Source organism: Balaenoptera physalus (assembly GCF_965194825.1).
Source record: "Balaenoptera physalus genome assembly, chromosome: 10".
In the NCBI taxonomy this organism is placed as follows: Eukaryota; Metazoa; Chordata; class Mammalia; order Artiodactyla; family Balaenopteridae; genus Balaenoptera; species Balaenoptera physalus.
This window is the reverse complement of record NC_138889.1, coordinates 41,112,665-41,128,909: the sequence shown is the minus strand read 5'-3', so window position 1 is coordinate 41,128,909 and position 16,245 is coordinate 41,112,665. Positions and strand designations below refer to the sequence as shown.

Here is a 16,245-nt window from a genome sequence, read left to right as displayed (position 1 = left end):
CTAAACAAGTTGATTTTCAGGGGCTCAGTGGCCAGTCAAGAAGGAAAAGCAAATCAGAAATGCAGGAGAAAGTCAGTGCTATTAGAGAAAGCTATGGCAATAAATAATATCTTTAAAGAGACAGAGTGTGATACTAAAGAAATCCATGAACAGAAAAAGGAAATTGAAAGGGAGAAATAAAAAGAGTTAAAAGAGAGATGAGAATTGAGCTTTGAAATAAGACTGCATCTGTATAGTGGAAAAAGAAGTGGAACCAAGGAGAAAGAAAAGAACCGGAGAAGACTGTCAGTACCCTAGAGGTCAGAGACATTTTAGGAGGAAGGAGGTGTTCCATCAATCAATGATGTAGAGAGATAAAGTGTAACCCATGGAGGCGCACTTGGGAGACAATGTGATGATTGACAGAGATCAATTTCAGTGGAGAAGTGGGGTCAGAATCAGAAGACGAGAGAGATGAGGAAATGTTTTTGTAAAGGTAGATTATTTTTGCTTATGTTTTGACATGTTCGGTATTGAAAGGAAGGTAAGAGAAAGGATGTAGCTTAAATCAGGAAACAGACTGATGACTGATGATTTAAGTCTTTACAGAGGTGATAGTGATCATTTAATTCACCGTAGTTTTGGAATGCATGGGAGGTGTCAATTTAAGGAGTTTAAATGGCAAGATTAGGTCTGGAGAGGGGGAGTACCTTCTCTTCCCCTGAGATAGGAGAGTAGGGAGAAAGATGGGGTGTAACCAAGAGGAGAGAGACTGCAGTGTGCGCCAAATGATTTTAGTTACTTATTTTTTAATAAAAATGTTTGGAGTGTGCACCATATAGAGTACCAAGATCCCTTGGAAAATTTGATGATGAACAAGACCTAGACAATGCTCTCAAAGCAGTTTTATATGGAAGATAAGACAAGCCCAAAAATAACTCTAGAGTTTGAGAACACAAGCTATGAAGTTAAATATAAATTTTTCTACACCTCAGTTTCTTCCTCCATAAAATGGGAATACTGAGAGTACCAGCTATGTTTCAAGCATCCCATTCTCTTGCTAGCTCACATTTCCTAGGGTTCTAATAAAAGTATTTCACCTAATGGAGACTTTCAGCCCATGAATCAAGCACTGTTTCATTCTCCATCATTGCCATCATGTTCTCATTTCCTTTTTTACCCAGGATAAATTTACTGGTCCATCATTTTAATCACTCTCTTATCCCTCCATCCAATCCATCAAGACACTTGTTCCTCTCTCCTTGAGATACACATGGCTGGAAAACCCTAACACTGATGAAACCTTACTATTTGCTTTCTTCCCATCTTTTGGGTCCCCTTGTCGATGGAGGAAAATTCCACAGAGTCATACAATATGAGTTCAGGAAACACATCAAGACCAAGGCACACATCGGCTCTGCATTTCCTCAGCGTCTACATGGAGACGCATCCCATGTTGAGGAGGGTTTTGTTCTAGTGGAGGCCCCTTCCCCAGTGCTCTTCCTTCATATAGGCCTTTGAAGTCAGCAACCTTATTAGGAAAGGGAGCTTCGGACTGCTTGGGGAATTAAGCGGCCTAGATATCATGCCAGCCGTTTACAGGAGCTCTCCGGGAAAGCCAGTAGCCCTGTACGTTAGGAGGCGCCTGGGGACCTTGGGCCCTTTTGGATGCTATAGCCCTCCAGTCATGGAAGGAGTCTAGGCTAGCCTATTGTTCAGGCATCTTAGGATGAACATCTAGGGTCATGTTTGAACAATGCTTCTCCTTCATAACAATCTAGCCCCAAGACCCTTGAGTGCTCATCAGGTGTCTCTGGAATAGGAAGAGAGAGATTATTTGACTTCCACCCAAACTTTAGAGGCTGAGTTAACTGCATTTGTCACACTCCCTCAAGGATGAGCTAGCTTGTCAACCACTTCCCCTCCCCACCATTTATTACCAACAAATTCTATAGAGACCTCGAGATTGTTTCTTTTACCCTTTGACATTAAAGTTGGAAAAAGAGAAGAGTGTTTTAATCCTCCATTACCTACCTTCTGCATGTTCCATGGTGCATGAGGCTCCAGGGCAGAGGTACAGAGAGCTACTACCGCTCACTCAAAGGGCCCCTGCCACCAGTATTCGGGTCTGCAGCAAACATTCCTTTGATGCACTCTTACAAAAGCTACCAGCAGGGGTCACAGAGAGCAAGCCCTTCCTTGGTTATTTTTTTGTCCCTGATCCCAGATCCAAAGGAGAAATGTTTTATGTTGAAGCCAAATTGTGCTGACCTCTTTGGGGAGAGGGCTGGTAGAGGATTGGGCCCCAGTCCCAGCTTCCTCTTGTCTTGAATGGACCCCAGATAAGATATAGGGACCTCGGGCACCTCTTGCAGACCATAGGAGATGTGGGGAGTTTCTATCACTTGGAACAATGGCAGGCAAGCTGATCTTTCAAAGTCTTATTGGGGAGACTACAGGGTGAGGAAGATGAAATGCCTTTGTTCTCTAAAGGCATTTGAGCTCTTCCTCACCGATTTCTTTAGCATGGTTTTCTTCTCCTCTCCCTGGTTCTTGTGCTGACCCAATACTAGTGGTGTTTAATGCCCTGACAACTGTGCTAGCTCCTCCCATTCTGGCAGTTTTCCCAGGGAAATCCCTCTGTAACTAAAAGGACCCTGAAATTTGTATAACCGTTAGATCCCATATATTTTCTTGTAAGAAATCTTAAAGGAAAAATTTCAGGCAAAATACCTGTGTTTTGTGGGCTGATAACTTTAAAAAGGAGGCCTTTTAGTAGACAGTTGGAAGAGCCAGTTGGATTCCACTGTGATGCAATCAGGAATGTTGGAGTTACCATGGCGCTGATGTGAGTATATCTGGAAGAGATACATGGGTACTGACCAACAGTTCAAGTTTCATTTGGAAATGTTTTGTTGAGACAGTACCTGTTTTCCTGGAAGGAAAATCGTCTCTACTTTTATCCAAAGCAAGACAATCAGAGGAGAGTTCCCTGAAAAGGTGATGTTTGGGCTGAGGCTTGAGAGTTGCCTGGGTGCAAAGACCATCAGACAAGAGTATACCGGCCTTTTTTGAGACACAGGCAGGAATGTGTTTGGAATGAGAGAGCAAGGAGCAGGGTAGAAAGGGGTGAGGTCCAGAGGTGATGGTGGGCCAGATCACTTAGGGACTTTTCGGACATTCGGAGGATTCTAAGTGGGGTGGAATAGGTGCGCCTGAAGTTTGAGGACAGGGGAAAGTGAGAGAGAATATTTGAAGGGTGGAAATTAGGGGCGCTTAAGAGGATTAGGAAACAGTAATAAGGGAGCACTTGAAATTGGGTTAATGAGATAGTTTGCTTTGGTTATTTTTTTGTTTTCTTATTTGTACACATATATTTTCTGTCCTAAATCATAACTATTACATTTGCTCTACACAGTTCAAGTTGAAAGTGGAGTGTACATGGTGAGATTTTTTTTCACATTGTTTTCAATATGTTTTTTTTCTTTTCACACACACACACTGTATTTTATTTTTATAAGGGATCAATAAACTGACACCAAGCATTGTAAATGGATGACCACAACAAAAGCAACGATTGCAATTACCCAACACGAAACTCACTCATACTATGTCATAATATTGACATTCAGTCCAGTAATCCTCCACTGTAACAACTCCTTTACTTGGCAGTGGAAATTGATTTGTATATTTTTTGCCTCTGAGTCCTTGTGGGATTTCTTGTTTTTTTAATTCCAACAGAAAGTCACAAAAATTAAATCATCCTCATAAGTTGACTCAGTCCCACCTAATTAATTGTTTTTTCATCTTGATCTTTTGTTAGCACTTTTATGAATTCATCAGTTTTCCATTAGTGTTCTGAACATGCTTATTCATTCAGTTCAGCAGTATAGTCAGTTACCAGAAACCTGTACTTGTCAGAGTCTTTTCCATGAATTTCTTGAAGATGAAACCCTTTTATAGGAACATTTTTGCAAAAGCATCAGAGTACACCCAGAACTGTCTGTAAATGACAAAAGACTTGAAAATGACCACGGTTAAAGATTGGATGAAAGTTCATAATAATGCAATTGACAAGGAAATTTTGTTATTTCTGAGATATACATTTTAAAGTAATAACTAGAATTATGACTTAGAACATTAGACCAGAAGATATAAGATTTCTGGAAATTTCATGTAATGTCTGAAACCTTTATATTAACATATTTCCATACAAATAACCCAAAAAAAGTTTAGTATTAGTTGTTTTTTGTTTGTTTGTTTGTTTTTTTATACTGCAGGTTCTTATTAGTCATCAATTTTATACACATCAGTGCATACATGTCAATCCCAATCGCCCAATTCAGCACACCACCACCCACACCCCACCGCGGTTTTCCCCCCTTGGTGTCCATACGTTTGTTCTCTACATCTCTGTCTCAACTTCTGCCCTGCAGACCGGTTCATCGGTACCATTTCTCTAGATTCCACATACATGCGTTAATATACGATATTTGTTTTTCTCTTTCTGACTTACTTCACTCTGTATGACAGTCTCTAGATCCATCCACGTCTCAACAAATGACTCAATTTCGTTCCTTTTTATGGCTGAGTAATATTCTATTGTATATACGTACCACCACTTCTTTATCCATTTGTCTGTCGATGGGCATTGAGGTTGCTTCCGTGACCTGGCTATTGTAAATAGTGCTGCAATGAACATTGGGGTGCATGTATTTTTTCAATTATGGTTTTCTCTGTGTATATGCCCAGTAGTGGGATTGCTGGAGCATATGGTAATTCTATTTTTAGCTTCTTAAGGAACCTCTATACTCTTCTCCATAGTGGCTCTATCTATTTCCATGCCCACCAACAGTGCAAGAGGGTTCCCTTTTCTCCACACCCTCTCCAGCATTTGTTCTTTGTAGATTTTCTAATGATGCCTATTCTAACTGGTGTGAGGTGATACCTCATTGTAGTTTTGATTTGCATTTCTCTAATAATTAGTGATATTGAGCAGCTTTTCATGCTGATGCATCTCTTTTTCCTAACTTGAATGAGAATGTTACTTTTGTTTCACTGTTAAGAATGATCATTGCTATTTTTTACCTTGAAATTCTTTATCTTACAAAAAAAAGCTTCTCTTGATGCTTTGCAAGTAAGAATTTTAAAATCATGAATGGATTTTCCATTTCATCAAATGCTTTTTTGGTACCTATAAGATGATGATATTTTTCATTTACTTTGTTAATATTCTGAATTTTATCATTAAATTTTCCAATGTTCAATCATCCTTGCATTCTATTTGGTCATGATGTATTATTCTTTTACTATCTTGCTGCATTTCATTGGATAACATTCCATTTTATGCTTTCCTCTATGCTTATAAACAAAAATGGCCTGTAGCTTTATTTTTTATTGTCCTTTGTTCGTTTGGCTATCAGAGAGCAGAATAGCCTCATCTGAGTAGCTTTCCAACTTTTTCTATACTCTGAAGCAATTTGCACAATAAGAGTTAACTGTTTCTTGAAAGTTTTCTAGATTCACATGCAAAATGATGTGTCTCCTGGACTTTCAGGGGTCATACTTTGAACCAGCTTCTTATACTGGGGTGTTATTCAAGCTTTCTGGTGCTTCTTGCATCCATTTTGGATATGTTTCCTCTCCAGACATTTATTCTTTTCTCTTATCTTTTGAAAATGTTGCTGTCAAGTTTCTCCTAAGATTCTCTTTCGAGATTTTAAAAATTCTTTTGTGCACTATTTCATTCCTAGTGGTTTATTTTCCCCTTCTTTCTTATGCTCGGTTATGCCCATGGTGTATTGCTATCATTAATTTCTTCCAAGAATATTTTTGGTCATCAGTGCTCTGTCTCGTATGTGTTTTCTTTCGTTAATTTTGTCTTTATTCTTTGTTATTTTTTTACTCCTACCCCTTCTTTCTCTTCTTCTATTTTATAGCTTCTTCAATTGAATGTTTAGTTCATATATTTTCAATCACCCTTCTTTTTCCTTTTGGTACAATGAAAGATATCATTCTGTTTTAATGCTTTTCACCCTAAACTATAATTTTAAATTTATCTAAATAATTTAAATACATTAAAACAAATTTATTTCACAGAAATTTGTGAAAATCATCATAACGTGATGAATTATGTCAATGAGCCATTCTGATGGGTGTGTAACCAGCACCTGGGTTCAGAATAGAATATTCACATTAATCTAGACACTTCCTCACACCCCCACTCACAACCTCTCTCTTTCACAAAGGTAACCACTACTCTGACTTCTAACATAGATTACATTGGTACCAAAAAATATCATCATCTTATAGGTACCTTTTTATCTTTATCTAAATGGAAGCATAGAATAGGTATTCTTTTGAGTCCAGATAATTTTGCTCAGTATTATGTTTATAGAATTATTCTTATATTTTCATGTAGTTCTTGTTTATCTTCATTTCTGTATTATATTCCATTGTATGAATATACTACAATGTACTTATCCATTCTAATGTTGACTGGCATTTGAGTTGTTTCCAGTGTTTGGCTTCTGAAATCATGTTGTTCTGAACACTCTTGGACTTGACTTTCATTGCACAGACATACACATATCCTAGGCATGAATCATAGCACATGGGTAAGTTCAATTTTAGTGGATACTGTCCAAATAGTTTTTCAAAGTGAATGGAACGATTTCCATTCTCCTTACTAGAGTACAAGAATTTCCATTGTTCACAACAACACCATTTCTTGTATTGTCAATCTTATGAAATTTTAGCCTTTATTTGAATATGCAATTATAGTCCATGGTGGTGTTTTCTTTGTAGTTCCCGAGTAAATATTTCCAAACATTAGTTTTCAACCTGTCTCTATTCTTTTTTTTTTTAGGTTTTTTGTTCAATACTGCCCTGAAGACACTACATTTGGGATACCCAGCCAGGGCTGGGTGATTCACTAGATCTCAAGAGGACAGAGCCAAGTGTCAACCAAGGACATCAGAGACTTGCAGGCTCAGCCAGCACCAGTCCTGAGCAAGGCTTCTGCCCAGCGTGGAGTCCCCTGGAGAATCAGCAAGCCTAAGAAATATTATCAACTCATTGCATTAAAGTCTACTGGGGGTTCCTGCTGATATACTCCAACCCATTTTTGAAAAAGTACTGTTTCCCAGCATCTTCACCTATCCAGAACATAAATCAAAACTTGGGAGTTTCCTGCTTATTAATGAAAGCTATGACGTCTAAGTCCAACTGGGCCCAGAACCCAAATTGTAGAATAATGGTATTTCATCCAACCAAAGAAGAGTTTAATGATTTCGATAAATACATTGCTTATATGGAATCCCAAGGTGCACACCGAGCAGGCGTGGCGAAGATCATTCCACCCAAGGACTGGAAAGCCAGACAGACCTATGATGATATCAATGACATCTTAATAGCCGCTCCCCTCCAGCAGGTGACTTCTGGGCAGGCAGGTGTGTTTACTCAATACCACAAAAAGAAGAAAGCCATGACCGTGGGTGAGTACCACCACTTAGCAAATAGTGAAAAATACCGGACTCCAGCACACTTTGATTTTAAGGAGCTGGAGCGAAAATATTGGAAAACACGCCTCTACGATTCACCAGTATATGGTGCGGACGTCAGTGGCTCCTTATTCGATCAAAACACGGAGCAGTGGAACCTTGGACACCTGGGAACCCTTCAGGACCTGCTGGAGCAGGAGTGCGGAGTGGTCATCGAAGGCGTCAACACCCCCTACCTGTACTTCGGCATGTGGAAGACCGCCTTCGCCTGGCACACGGAGGACATGGACCTTTACAGCATCAACTACCTGCACTTCGGGGAGCCCAAGACTTGGTACGCGGTGCCCCCGGAGCACGGCCGGCGCCTGGAACGCCTGGCCAGGCAGCTTTTCCCGGGCAGCGCGCGGGGCTGTGAGGCCTTCCTGCGGCACAAGGTGGCTCTCATCTCGCCCACGGTGCTCAAGGACAACGGCATCCCCTTCGATCGGATCACTCAGGAGGCTGGAGAGTTCATCGTGACCTTTCCCTATGGCTACCACTCTGGCTTCAACCATGGCTTCAACTGCGCGGAAGCCATCAATTTCGCCTGCCCGCGCTGGATCGATTATGGCAAAGTGGCCTCGCAGTGCAGCTGCGGGGAGGCCCGGGTCGCCTTCTCCATGGACGCCTTCGTGCGCATCCTGCAACCGGAGCGCTACGAGCTGTGGAAAGGCGGGCAGGACCGGATCGTGGTGGACCACACGCAGCCCACGGCGCCGGACAGCCAGGTCCTGAACGCCTGGAGGGAGGTCCGCGCGTCCCTGGGAGCCGCTCTCGCCACGAGGCACCACCTGCCCCGCCGCGCTCTGCGCCCCCGTAGGGCTGTAGCCGCGGGCGGTGGGACCCGCCACCGAGTCCCTGTGCGTGCTGTGTCCCGGCGCCCCTCGCCGGCCCGGGGTTCTTGCTCTGCCGCCCAGTTCAGGGACGCGGCCACCAGCACCTCCGCGGAGCCCGGCCCGACCCAGCCGCCGACCCCAGGTCCATCTGCCCCGGATCGCCACCCAGCTGGAAGATGTGGCCCTCGTCGTCGTCCTTGGGAACAGGGCACTCAGGAGCCAGCTGCTCCCCCCAGGGCTAAGAGGAGGCTTTCGGTAGACACAGCTCAGGACCCAGAGGCTCAGCCCCTGCCTGTGGATGCACCCTCGCCGGACAGCGCCGCCCCGCTCAGCCCTGGGCTCCAGCATCCCGCCACGGCTTCTGGCTGTGGTTGTGGCCCTGTCCCCTAAGCCCAGGGGATGCCTTTCTACCCCACTGCTCTTGCATGGGGATCCTTTGAGACTGGTCATATTTCCATTTCAGAGCTTTGGGTATTTACAGGTCACTAGCCTTGCGTGAGCGTGCCTCCTGTGCTGCCGCTGGACATGCTGGTTCCCTGGTGTTTACCAAATTCTCCAAAGTTTGTTCTTCCTTCCAGACCCTGGAATCCTTGGACACTGCTAACTCCTGTGTCACAAACTGAGGTTTCATGCACTGGACACTCTAGTATCTCTGGGAACTAGGTCCTGCTGAGGTCACCAGAGCCCAATCTACCTCACACTCCCATCCTGTGGGCCAGCTCTGGATGCTGCTGTACTTCTAAAGAACCCTGGGCTTTGATTACCCTCCAGTCTCTCTCCTTTTCCTCTTCCCCCTTCCCTTCCTGCTTTTCTTGCCAAACTAGGCCCTTTTGACCAATTAGGTCAGTAGAGACTAAGATAATAATTGATAATCTTTCTGAGTCTTTGATGTATTGAAAATGTGTTCTCTGCTAGTATGGTAACTAGAATGTTAAAATCTGAGTTTATTAAATATATTAAAGGTAACCAGAATGTTAAAATCTGACTTTATTTTCTGTGTTGTTCAGTCAGTCAACTGAGAGGTGGTCGTTTTTTCTGCACTTTTCTTAATAATTATATCAAAACATTTCAAGCAAATCTTATTTTTATGAGCTGGTTGCCTTGTGTGATGTTGGTGAGTGAGTTTGGGGTTGATTGTTGGGTTCCAGCTGGCTGGCTGGGTTGGGGGGTTTGGTTTGCAGGCCTATCTGAAGGATGACTTGGTGGGAATCACCTGGCACTTGGCTGATCCAAGTTGCTAGGAGAGATGAGCAAACAGAGGACAAAAAGTGCCAGCATGTGAAAATCTTCTCTGCAAGTCTCCACTGCCTTCTCAATGCTGTATGTATATTTCACAAGGTTAAGTCATTGACACATCCCAATAAACCAATCCACAAATAAAGGAACAAGACAATTTCAAGTGGGCATGGTTCTGTGAAGAGATGAAAGGGGATGGGATGCTAGTGCAGAATGGGCAGTGTGGTTCCGGTGGTCAGGGAATACTTCGTAGAGCAGGAGACCTTTCTGAGTCCCAAATGACAAGAAGGAAGGTCCAGAGCTGATTTCCACTTGGATGAAACAGCAAGTGTAACAGCCCTAACATAGACCTTGGTGTTTTTGTGTGGCTAGAGAGGAAGCTCATTTGTGTCTGGGGCACTGAGAAGGGAGAGGCAGGGTCCAGGGTATGCAGGACCTTGTAGCTCATGTGAAATATTTGAGTTTTTTTCAACTTGAAATGAGAAGGCATTGGAAGTTGAAAACAGCACTTGACATGATATAATTTGCACAGTTAACTAATCACCTTAAGTGTTCTGTGGACCCCTTGGGGGCAGGAGAAGTAGTTAGAACATCTAAGTAATACAGGTGAGAATTGATGGTTACTGACTTAGGCCATAGTGTTGAAAATGCACAGAAGTGGCCAAAGTCAGAATCAATTTTGGAAATTGAACATGATAGTTTGGATGCAGAAGGAAACACTTCAGAGAATCAAACCACATCTCTCTTCCCTCCAGCTCTCCCCTACAGAATTTCAGTAAGAATCTGGAATTTGAAGCACTATGTAAGACTACAGGCAGGACTAATGAAAAAGTAAGGCTTCTTTGAAGTTCTGATTGAGGAGTCGCAAAAGCCCACGTCTCATCCCTATCACCATGCAGCTAGGCAACACTGTGGTAGTATAGTCTGTGGAAAACTGAAGCTGAGAGACTGCACTCAGGCTCCTCAGTGGAGGATGGCAGTGAGATGCTTGGCTGGAAAGATGATTAAGCCCTGTATTGAGATGGTGGAACCACATGATGGAAGCAGACTGGAATTACTGGGAAGGCAGCAGCCCTGGAGAGCAACTGGACCATAGTAGATCTCATATGAGCAAGGAGTAAACTTTCATGTGATAAGTAACTGAGAACTTAAGGGCTTTTGGTCCTTTCATTTAGGTCAGTTGTGGATATGGCAGTGCAGAGAAATAAGGGAACTCTGAAAAGTCTCTATGAAGACGGTAGCCTGGCTCATATTGCTATTTTAAATTTTAGAAACTGAAATTTTCCTTGTCATATTTCAGGGATATCACAATCTCTTCCCGGCAGATACACGCTCCAAATAACCTAGGATAACAAAATTGGGGGTTTTGAAGGCCAAGAGACAAAAATAAACTTCAGAAAATATTTCTTCCACTATACTCCTTATGTATTCACCCAGTTTTATACTTGAAACAAAATTTCCTTTGCCCAATAAAGAGTAGCAATGTTAAAAATACAGTTTAGTTTTACCAGTAGACTGGTTCCTAAATTAGTCTTCTTGACCTAAGTAGGCATTTCTCAAAAGAAGATATACAAATGGCCAACAGGCCCATGAAAAGATGCTCAACTTCGCTAATTATTAGAGAAATGCAAATCAAAACCACAGAGGGGTATCACCTCACACCTGTCAGAATGGCCATCGTCAAAAAGTCTACAAATAATAAATGCTGGAGAGGGTGTGGATGAAAGGGAACCCTCTTACACTTTCGGAGGGAATGCAAATTGGTTCAGTCACTATGGAAAACTGTATGGAGGTTGCTTATAAAAACTAAAAATAGAGCTACCATATGATCCAACTATCCCATTCCTAGGCGTATATCCAGAAGACACGAAAGCTCTAATTCGAAAAGATACATGCACCCCAGTGTTCATAGCAGCCCTTTTTACAATAGCCAAGACATGGAAACAAACCAAGTGCCCATCAACAGATGATTAGTTTAAGAAGAAGAGGTATATACATACCGTGGAATATTACTCAGCCACAAAAAGATGAAATATTGCCACTTGCAGCAGCATAGATGGACCTAGAGAATATCATACTAAGTGAAGTAAGTAAGACAGAAAAAGACAAATAGATCACTTATATGTGTTATCTAAAAAACAATACAAGTGAATCTATATACAAAACAGAAACAGAGTCACAGACATAGAAAACAAACTTGTGGTTAGCTAAGGGGAAAGGGAGCAGGGGAGGAATAAATTAGGGGTATGGGATTAACAGATACACACGACTGTACAGAAAACAGATAAGCAACAAGGATTTCCACAAAAAATCAAAACAAACAAAAACAAAACCAAAAAAACCCACGGATTTGCTATATAGCACAGGGAACTGTATTTAATATCTTGTAATAATCTATTATGAAAAATAATCTGAAAAAATATGTATATAACAATCACTTTTCTGTACACCTGCGACTAACACAATATTGCAAATCAACTATACTTCCATTAAAAAAAAAATTAGGCTTCTTGAAAGGATCAAGAGCTGGGGGTGGTAATGAAGGGGGTTCATCCAGCAATTGTATTGAAAATTCTATTTTATTTCAAGTCAACTGGCACACTCAAATTGGATACTCACAATCTGGACCACTCTTCTCAGGAAAAGATGCCCAGATCCAGCTGTTCTTCCATGTCCAGTAAGTTGTTGCTATACTTAATCTTGGAAAAGCAAGGGACATTGACAATGATAATTAAATAAAGGCAAGGATAGAGCCATCTTCGTTCTTACTGCCACGATCTCTCCTAGGCCTCTCTCCACTTCTGAGAAATAACAATCACAAGTCCAGTGTATATTCATCAAGTTTGTAGACAAAAGGCTACGAAACCGAAAGTAGTATGTCGTGTGGTTTTAACAACATACCCCCACCATCACCTTTTAAAAAAGTCAATATTACAGTTACAAGATCTAAAGACTTTCCTATCTATAGTCCCTAGTTAGTTCAACAAAGTCCACTAGATCTGGGTAATTTATTTTATTTTATTCGTTCTGCTGCTGATGGACAATAGGGTTATTTGCAAATCTTTGTTATTTCGAACTATGCTTTACAGAGCAGTTTTGTATATAGGATTCCTGGGTTGTATTTATGTTCACTTTTAACTTTTTAGAAAAAGCCCGCTTGCCCTCCAATTTCCACCTCTATTGGCAGTGTGGGAGAGATTTGGTTTCTCCATATCTTGACCCACTTTTTATATTGTCAGACCTAATCAAAATGGGCAGAGAACAGCTTCTCTGATTGCTAGTAATCCTGCACATCTTCTTGTATTTATTGGCCATTTGGATTTCCTCTTTTCTGAATTACCTATTCTAAAGCTCTGTTTTAGGGTAGTAGAGCTCTGCTCTACTTTTTTTAGTTTGACTATTTTTTGTTGTTGTTATGTAGAAGTTATGTGATATTCGGGATAATAATTCATTGTCTATTTCATGTATGATGACAAACTTCTCCTAGACTGTAAGTTCTTTTAATTTGTTACGTCATAGTATTAGTCAGGGTTCTTCAGAGTAATAGAACCGATAGGAGATATATGTATAGCTCTTATGAGAGGAACTCATTCATTTGGTTATGGAGGCTGAGGAATCCCACGATCTGTCAGGTAGGCCGTCTGCAAGATGGAGAACGGGGAATATGGTTGAGTCTGGGTTCGAAAGCCTGGGAACCTGGAGTGCCCATGTCAGATGTCCCAAAGCAAGGGAAGACGGATGCGTCTGCTCAAGCAGAGAGAGTAAATTCACCCCTACTCTGCCCTTTTGTTGAATTTGGGCTCTCAGTGGTTTGGGTGATCCCGCCTGCAGTGGTGAAGGCGCTCTTTACTCAGTCTACTGATGCAAGTGCTAATCTCTTCCCGGAAGAGCCATGCAGAACACACAGAAGTGATGCTTTACCAGCTATCTGGGCATCTCTTAGCCCAGTCTACATGTGAAATTAACCATCACAGTCATTAGTTTGGAATCATTTAAATATATCAGACGTTCCCATCATGGTGCTTTTGGTTCTTTAAGCCATTGTTCCACCCTGAGTTCATACAGACCTTCTTCAATATTTTCTCTTAAAATTCTGTGTTTTATCCATCTGTAATGCACCTCAAATTTATTTATGTAAGTGGTATGAGGTCAAGCTCCAATCCCACCCACCCCCCAAAATAGTGCCAATGCCACTACCACATATTGAATAGCCCATCCTTCCCCATTGGTTTGGTACGCTACCTCCATCGTAGGCAGACTCCCACATATCCATGTGTCTGTGTCTGGCCTCCCTATTCTGTATGCAGATACATTTGTCCATTGCAGCTCAAATACCACAGTTCGGTAGAGGAGAAATCACCCCTCTTTGTTCTTCTTTTAAGGAATCATCTTGGGATTCTTATTTGAATACTTCCCTACTTACTAGATCTGTCACCTTGAGCAAGTTTCTTAATATCTCCTTGATGCGGTTTCCTCATATGAGAAATAGGGTTCATAGGATTTCCCTTATACGGTCATTATGAAGATAAGGCATAAATAAATTATTTTATGCAGAGTGCATTGAACAGTGTCTGGCATTAGATAGTCACCATATATTAGCTATTTTTAATAATATTTGTTCTGTTAAAGGTACAGAGAAACTTCTGTGGATCAAAAACAATGAAAAAGAGAGTGAAAAGACAAATCAAAGAGTGAGAACAGATATCGCGTTACTCATACCCAGTAAAGAAGTAATAAGCAGAACATATAACTACTACCAAGACAGACAACCCAGCAGAAAAATGGACACAGTACTTGATGAGGCACTTCCTGAAGGGGCACCTCCAATCAGACAATAATCATCAGAAAATTGGTTCACTCCTATTAGGAACCAAGTAAATGCAAATCATTATGAGGTGCCCCTGTTCCCTCACCTGATCGGCTAAAACTGTAAAGGCAGAAAATCACCAAAGGTCTGCAAAAGTGAAGGGCGATGAACACCCTTGCACGCAGCTAGTGCGTAAACTGGTAAAATGTGTGGAAAACATCTGGCAACTTGCAGTTTACATATTCTATGGCCAGTATAGGCGTCAGGGAAGTTTCAGAGCAACGCTGTTTGTAAGAGGCCAAAAGTGGAAACAACCCAAAGCCCCATCTACAGTAGAAAGTTTATATGGTTGAATACTTTACAGCCCTGAAACAGAAAAGTCCAGCTGCATGCAATGGCGTAAATGATGAAAAATTACACCAAAAATACACTAAAGTACATAAATACATTTGTGTTTCTTCACGGTTATATAAAGTTTTCAAAAATGGACAGAGTTTTAATTTTATAATGTTTACCAAAATTACTACGTGAATAGTTAGGATAAGGTCAGTGTAGGAGGCAGAAGGGGCTGTAATCTGGGAAACAGAGCACAAGTCAGGCAGCCAGGTGCCTGGCAATGTTACATTTTTTGACCTGGGTAGTGGCTCCACTTGTGTTCACTCTATAGTTATTTGTTGAAGTGTACATATATGCTTTACAGATTTCTGTGAACACTTTCTATTTCATAATTTAAAATATTTTTAAAAGTGCTCTCAAAAATAAACTCAAAATGGATTAAAGACCTAAGTGTAAGGGCAGACACTATCAAACTCTTAGAGGAAAACATAGGCAGAACACTCTATGACATACATCACAGCAAGATTCTTTTTGACTCAGCTCCCAGAGAAATGGAAATAAGAACACAAATAAACAAATGGGACCTAATGAAACTTAAAAGCTTTTGCACAGCAAAGGAAACCATAAACAAGACCAAAAGACAACCATGAGAATGGGAGAAAATATTTGCAAATGAAGCAACTGACAAAGGATTAATCTCCAAGATTTACAAGCAGCTCATGCAGCTCAATAACAAAAAAACGAACAACCCAATCCAAAAATGGGCCGAAGACCTAAATAGACATTTCTCCAAAGAAGATATACAGATGGCCTACAGACACATGAAAGAATGCTCAACATCATTAATCATTAGAGAAATGCAAATCAAAACTACAATGAGATATCATCTCACACCGGTCAGAATGGCCATCATCAAAAAATCTAGAAACAATAAATGCTGGAGAGGGTGTGGAGGAAAGGGAACACTCTTGCACTGTTGGTGGGAATGTAAATTGATACAGCCACTATGGAGAACAGTATGGAGGTTCCTTAAAAAACTACAAATAGAACTACCATACGACCCAGCAATCCCACTACTGGGCATATACCCTGAGAAAACCATAGGTCAAAAAGAGTCATGTACCAAAATGTTCATTGCAGCTCTATTTACAATAGCCAGGACATGGAAGCAATCTAAATGTCCATCGACAGATGAATGGATAAAGAAGATGTGGCACATATATACAATGGAATATTACTCAGCCATAAAAAGAAATGAAATGGAGGTATTTGTAATGAGGTGGATGGAGTTAGAGTCTGTCATACAGAGTGAAGTAAGTCAGAAAGAGAAAAACAAATACAGTATGCTAACACATATATACGGAATCTAAGGGGAAAAAAAAAGGCCATGAGGAACCTAGTGGCAAGACGGGAATAAAGACACAGACCTACTAGAGAATGGACTTGAGGATATGGGGAGGGGGTGGGGTGAGATGTGACAGGGTAAGAGAGTGTCATGGACATATATACA

At 41.3% G+C, this 16,245-nt stretch overlaps 1 pseudogene across 1 annotated transcript; it reads left to right on the top strand.

The window, feature by feature from the left end:
• Window positions 1-7,180: 7,180 nt before the first annotated feature.
• Window positions 7,181-8,746, top strand: LOC309667441 (lysine-specific demethylase 4D pseudogene; annotated as a pseudogene). Its single transcript has one exon. The product of its transcript is annotated as a lysine-specific demethylase 4D pseudogene (transcript).
• Window positions 8,747-16,245: the final 7,499 nt, after the last annotated feature.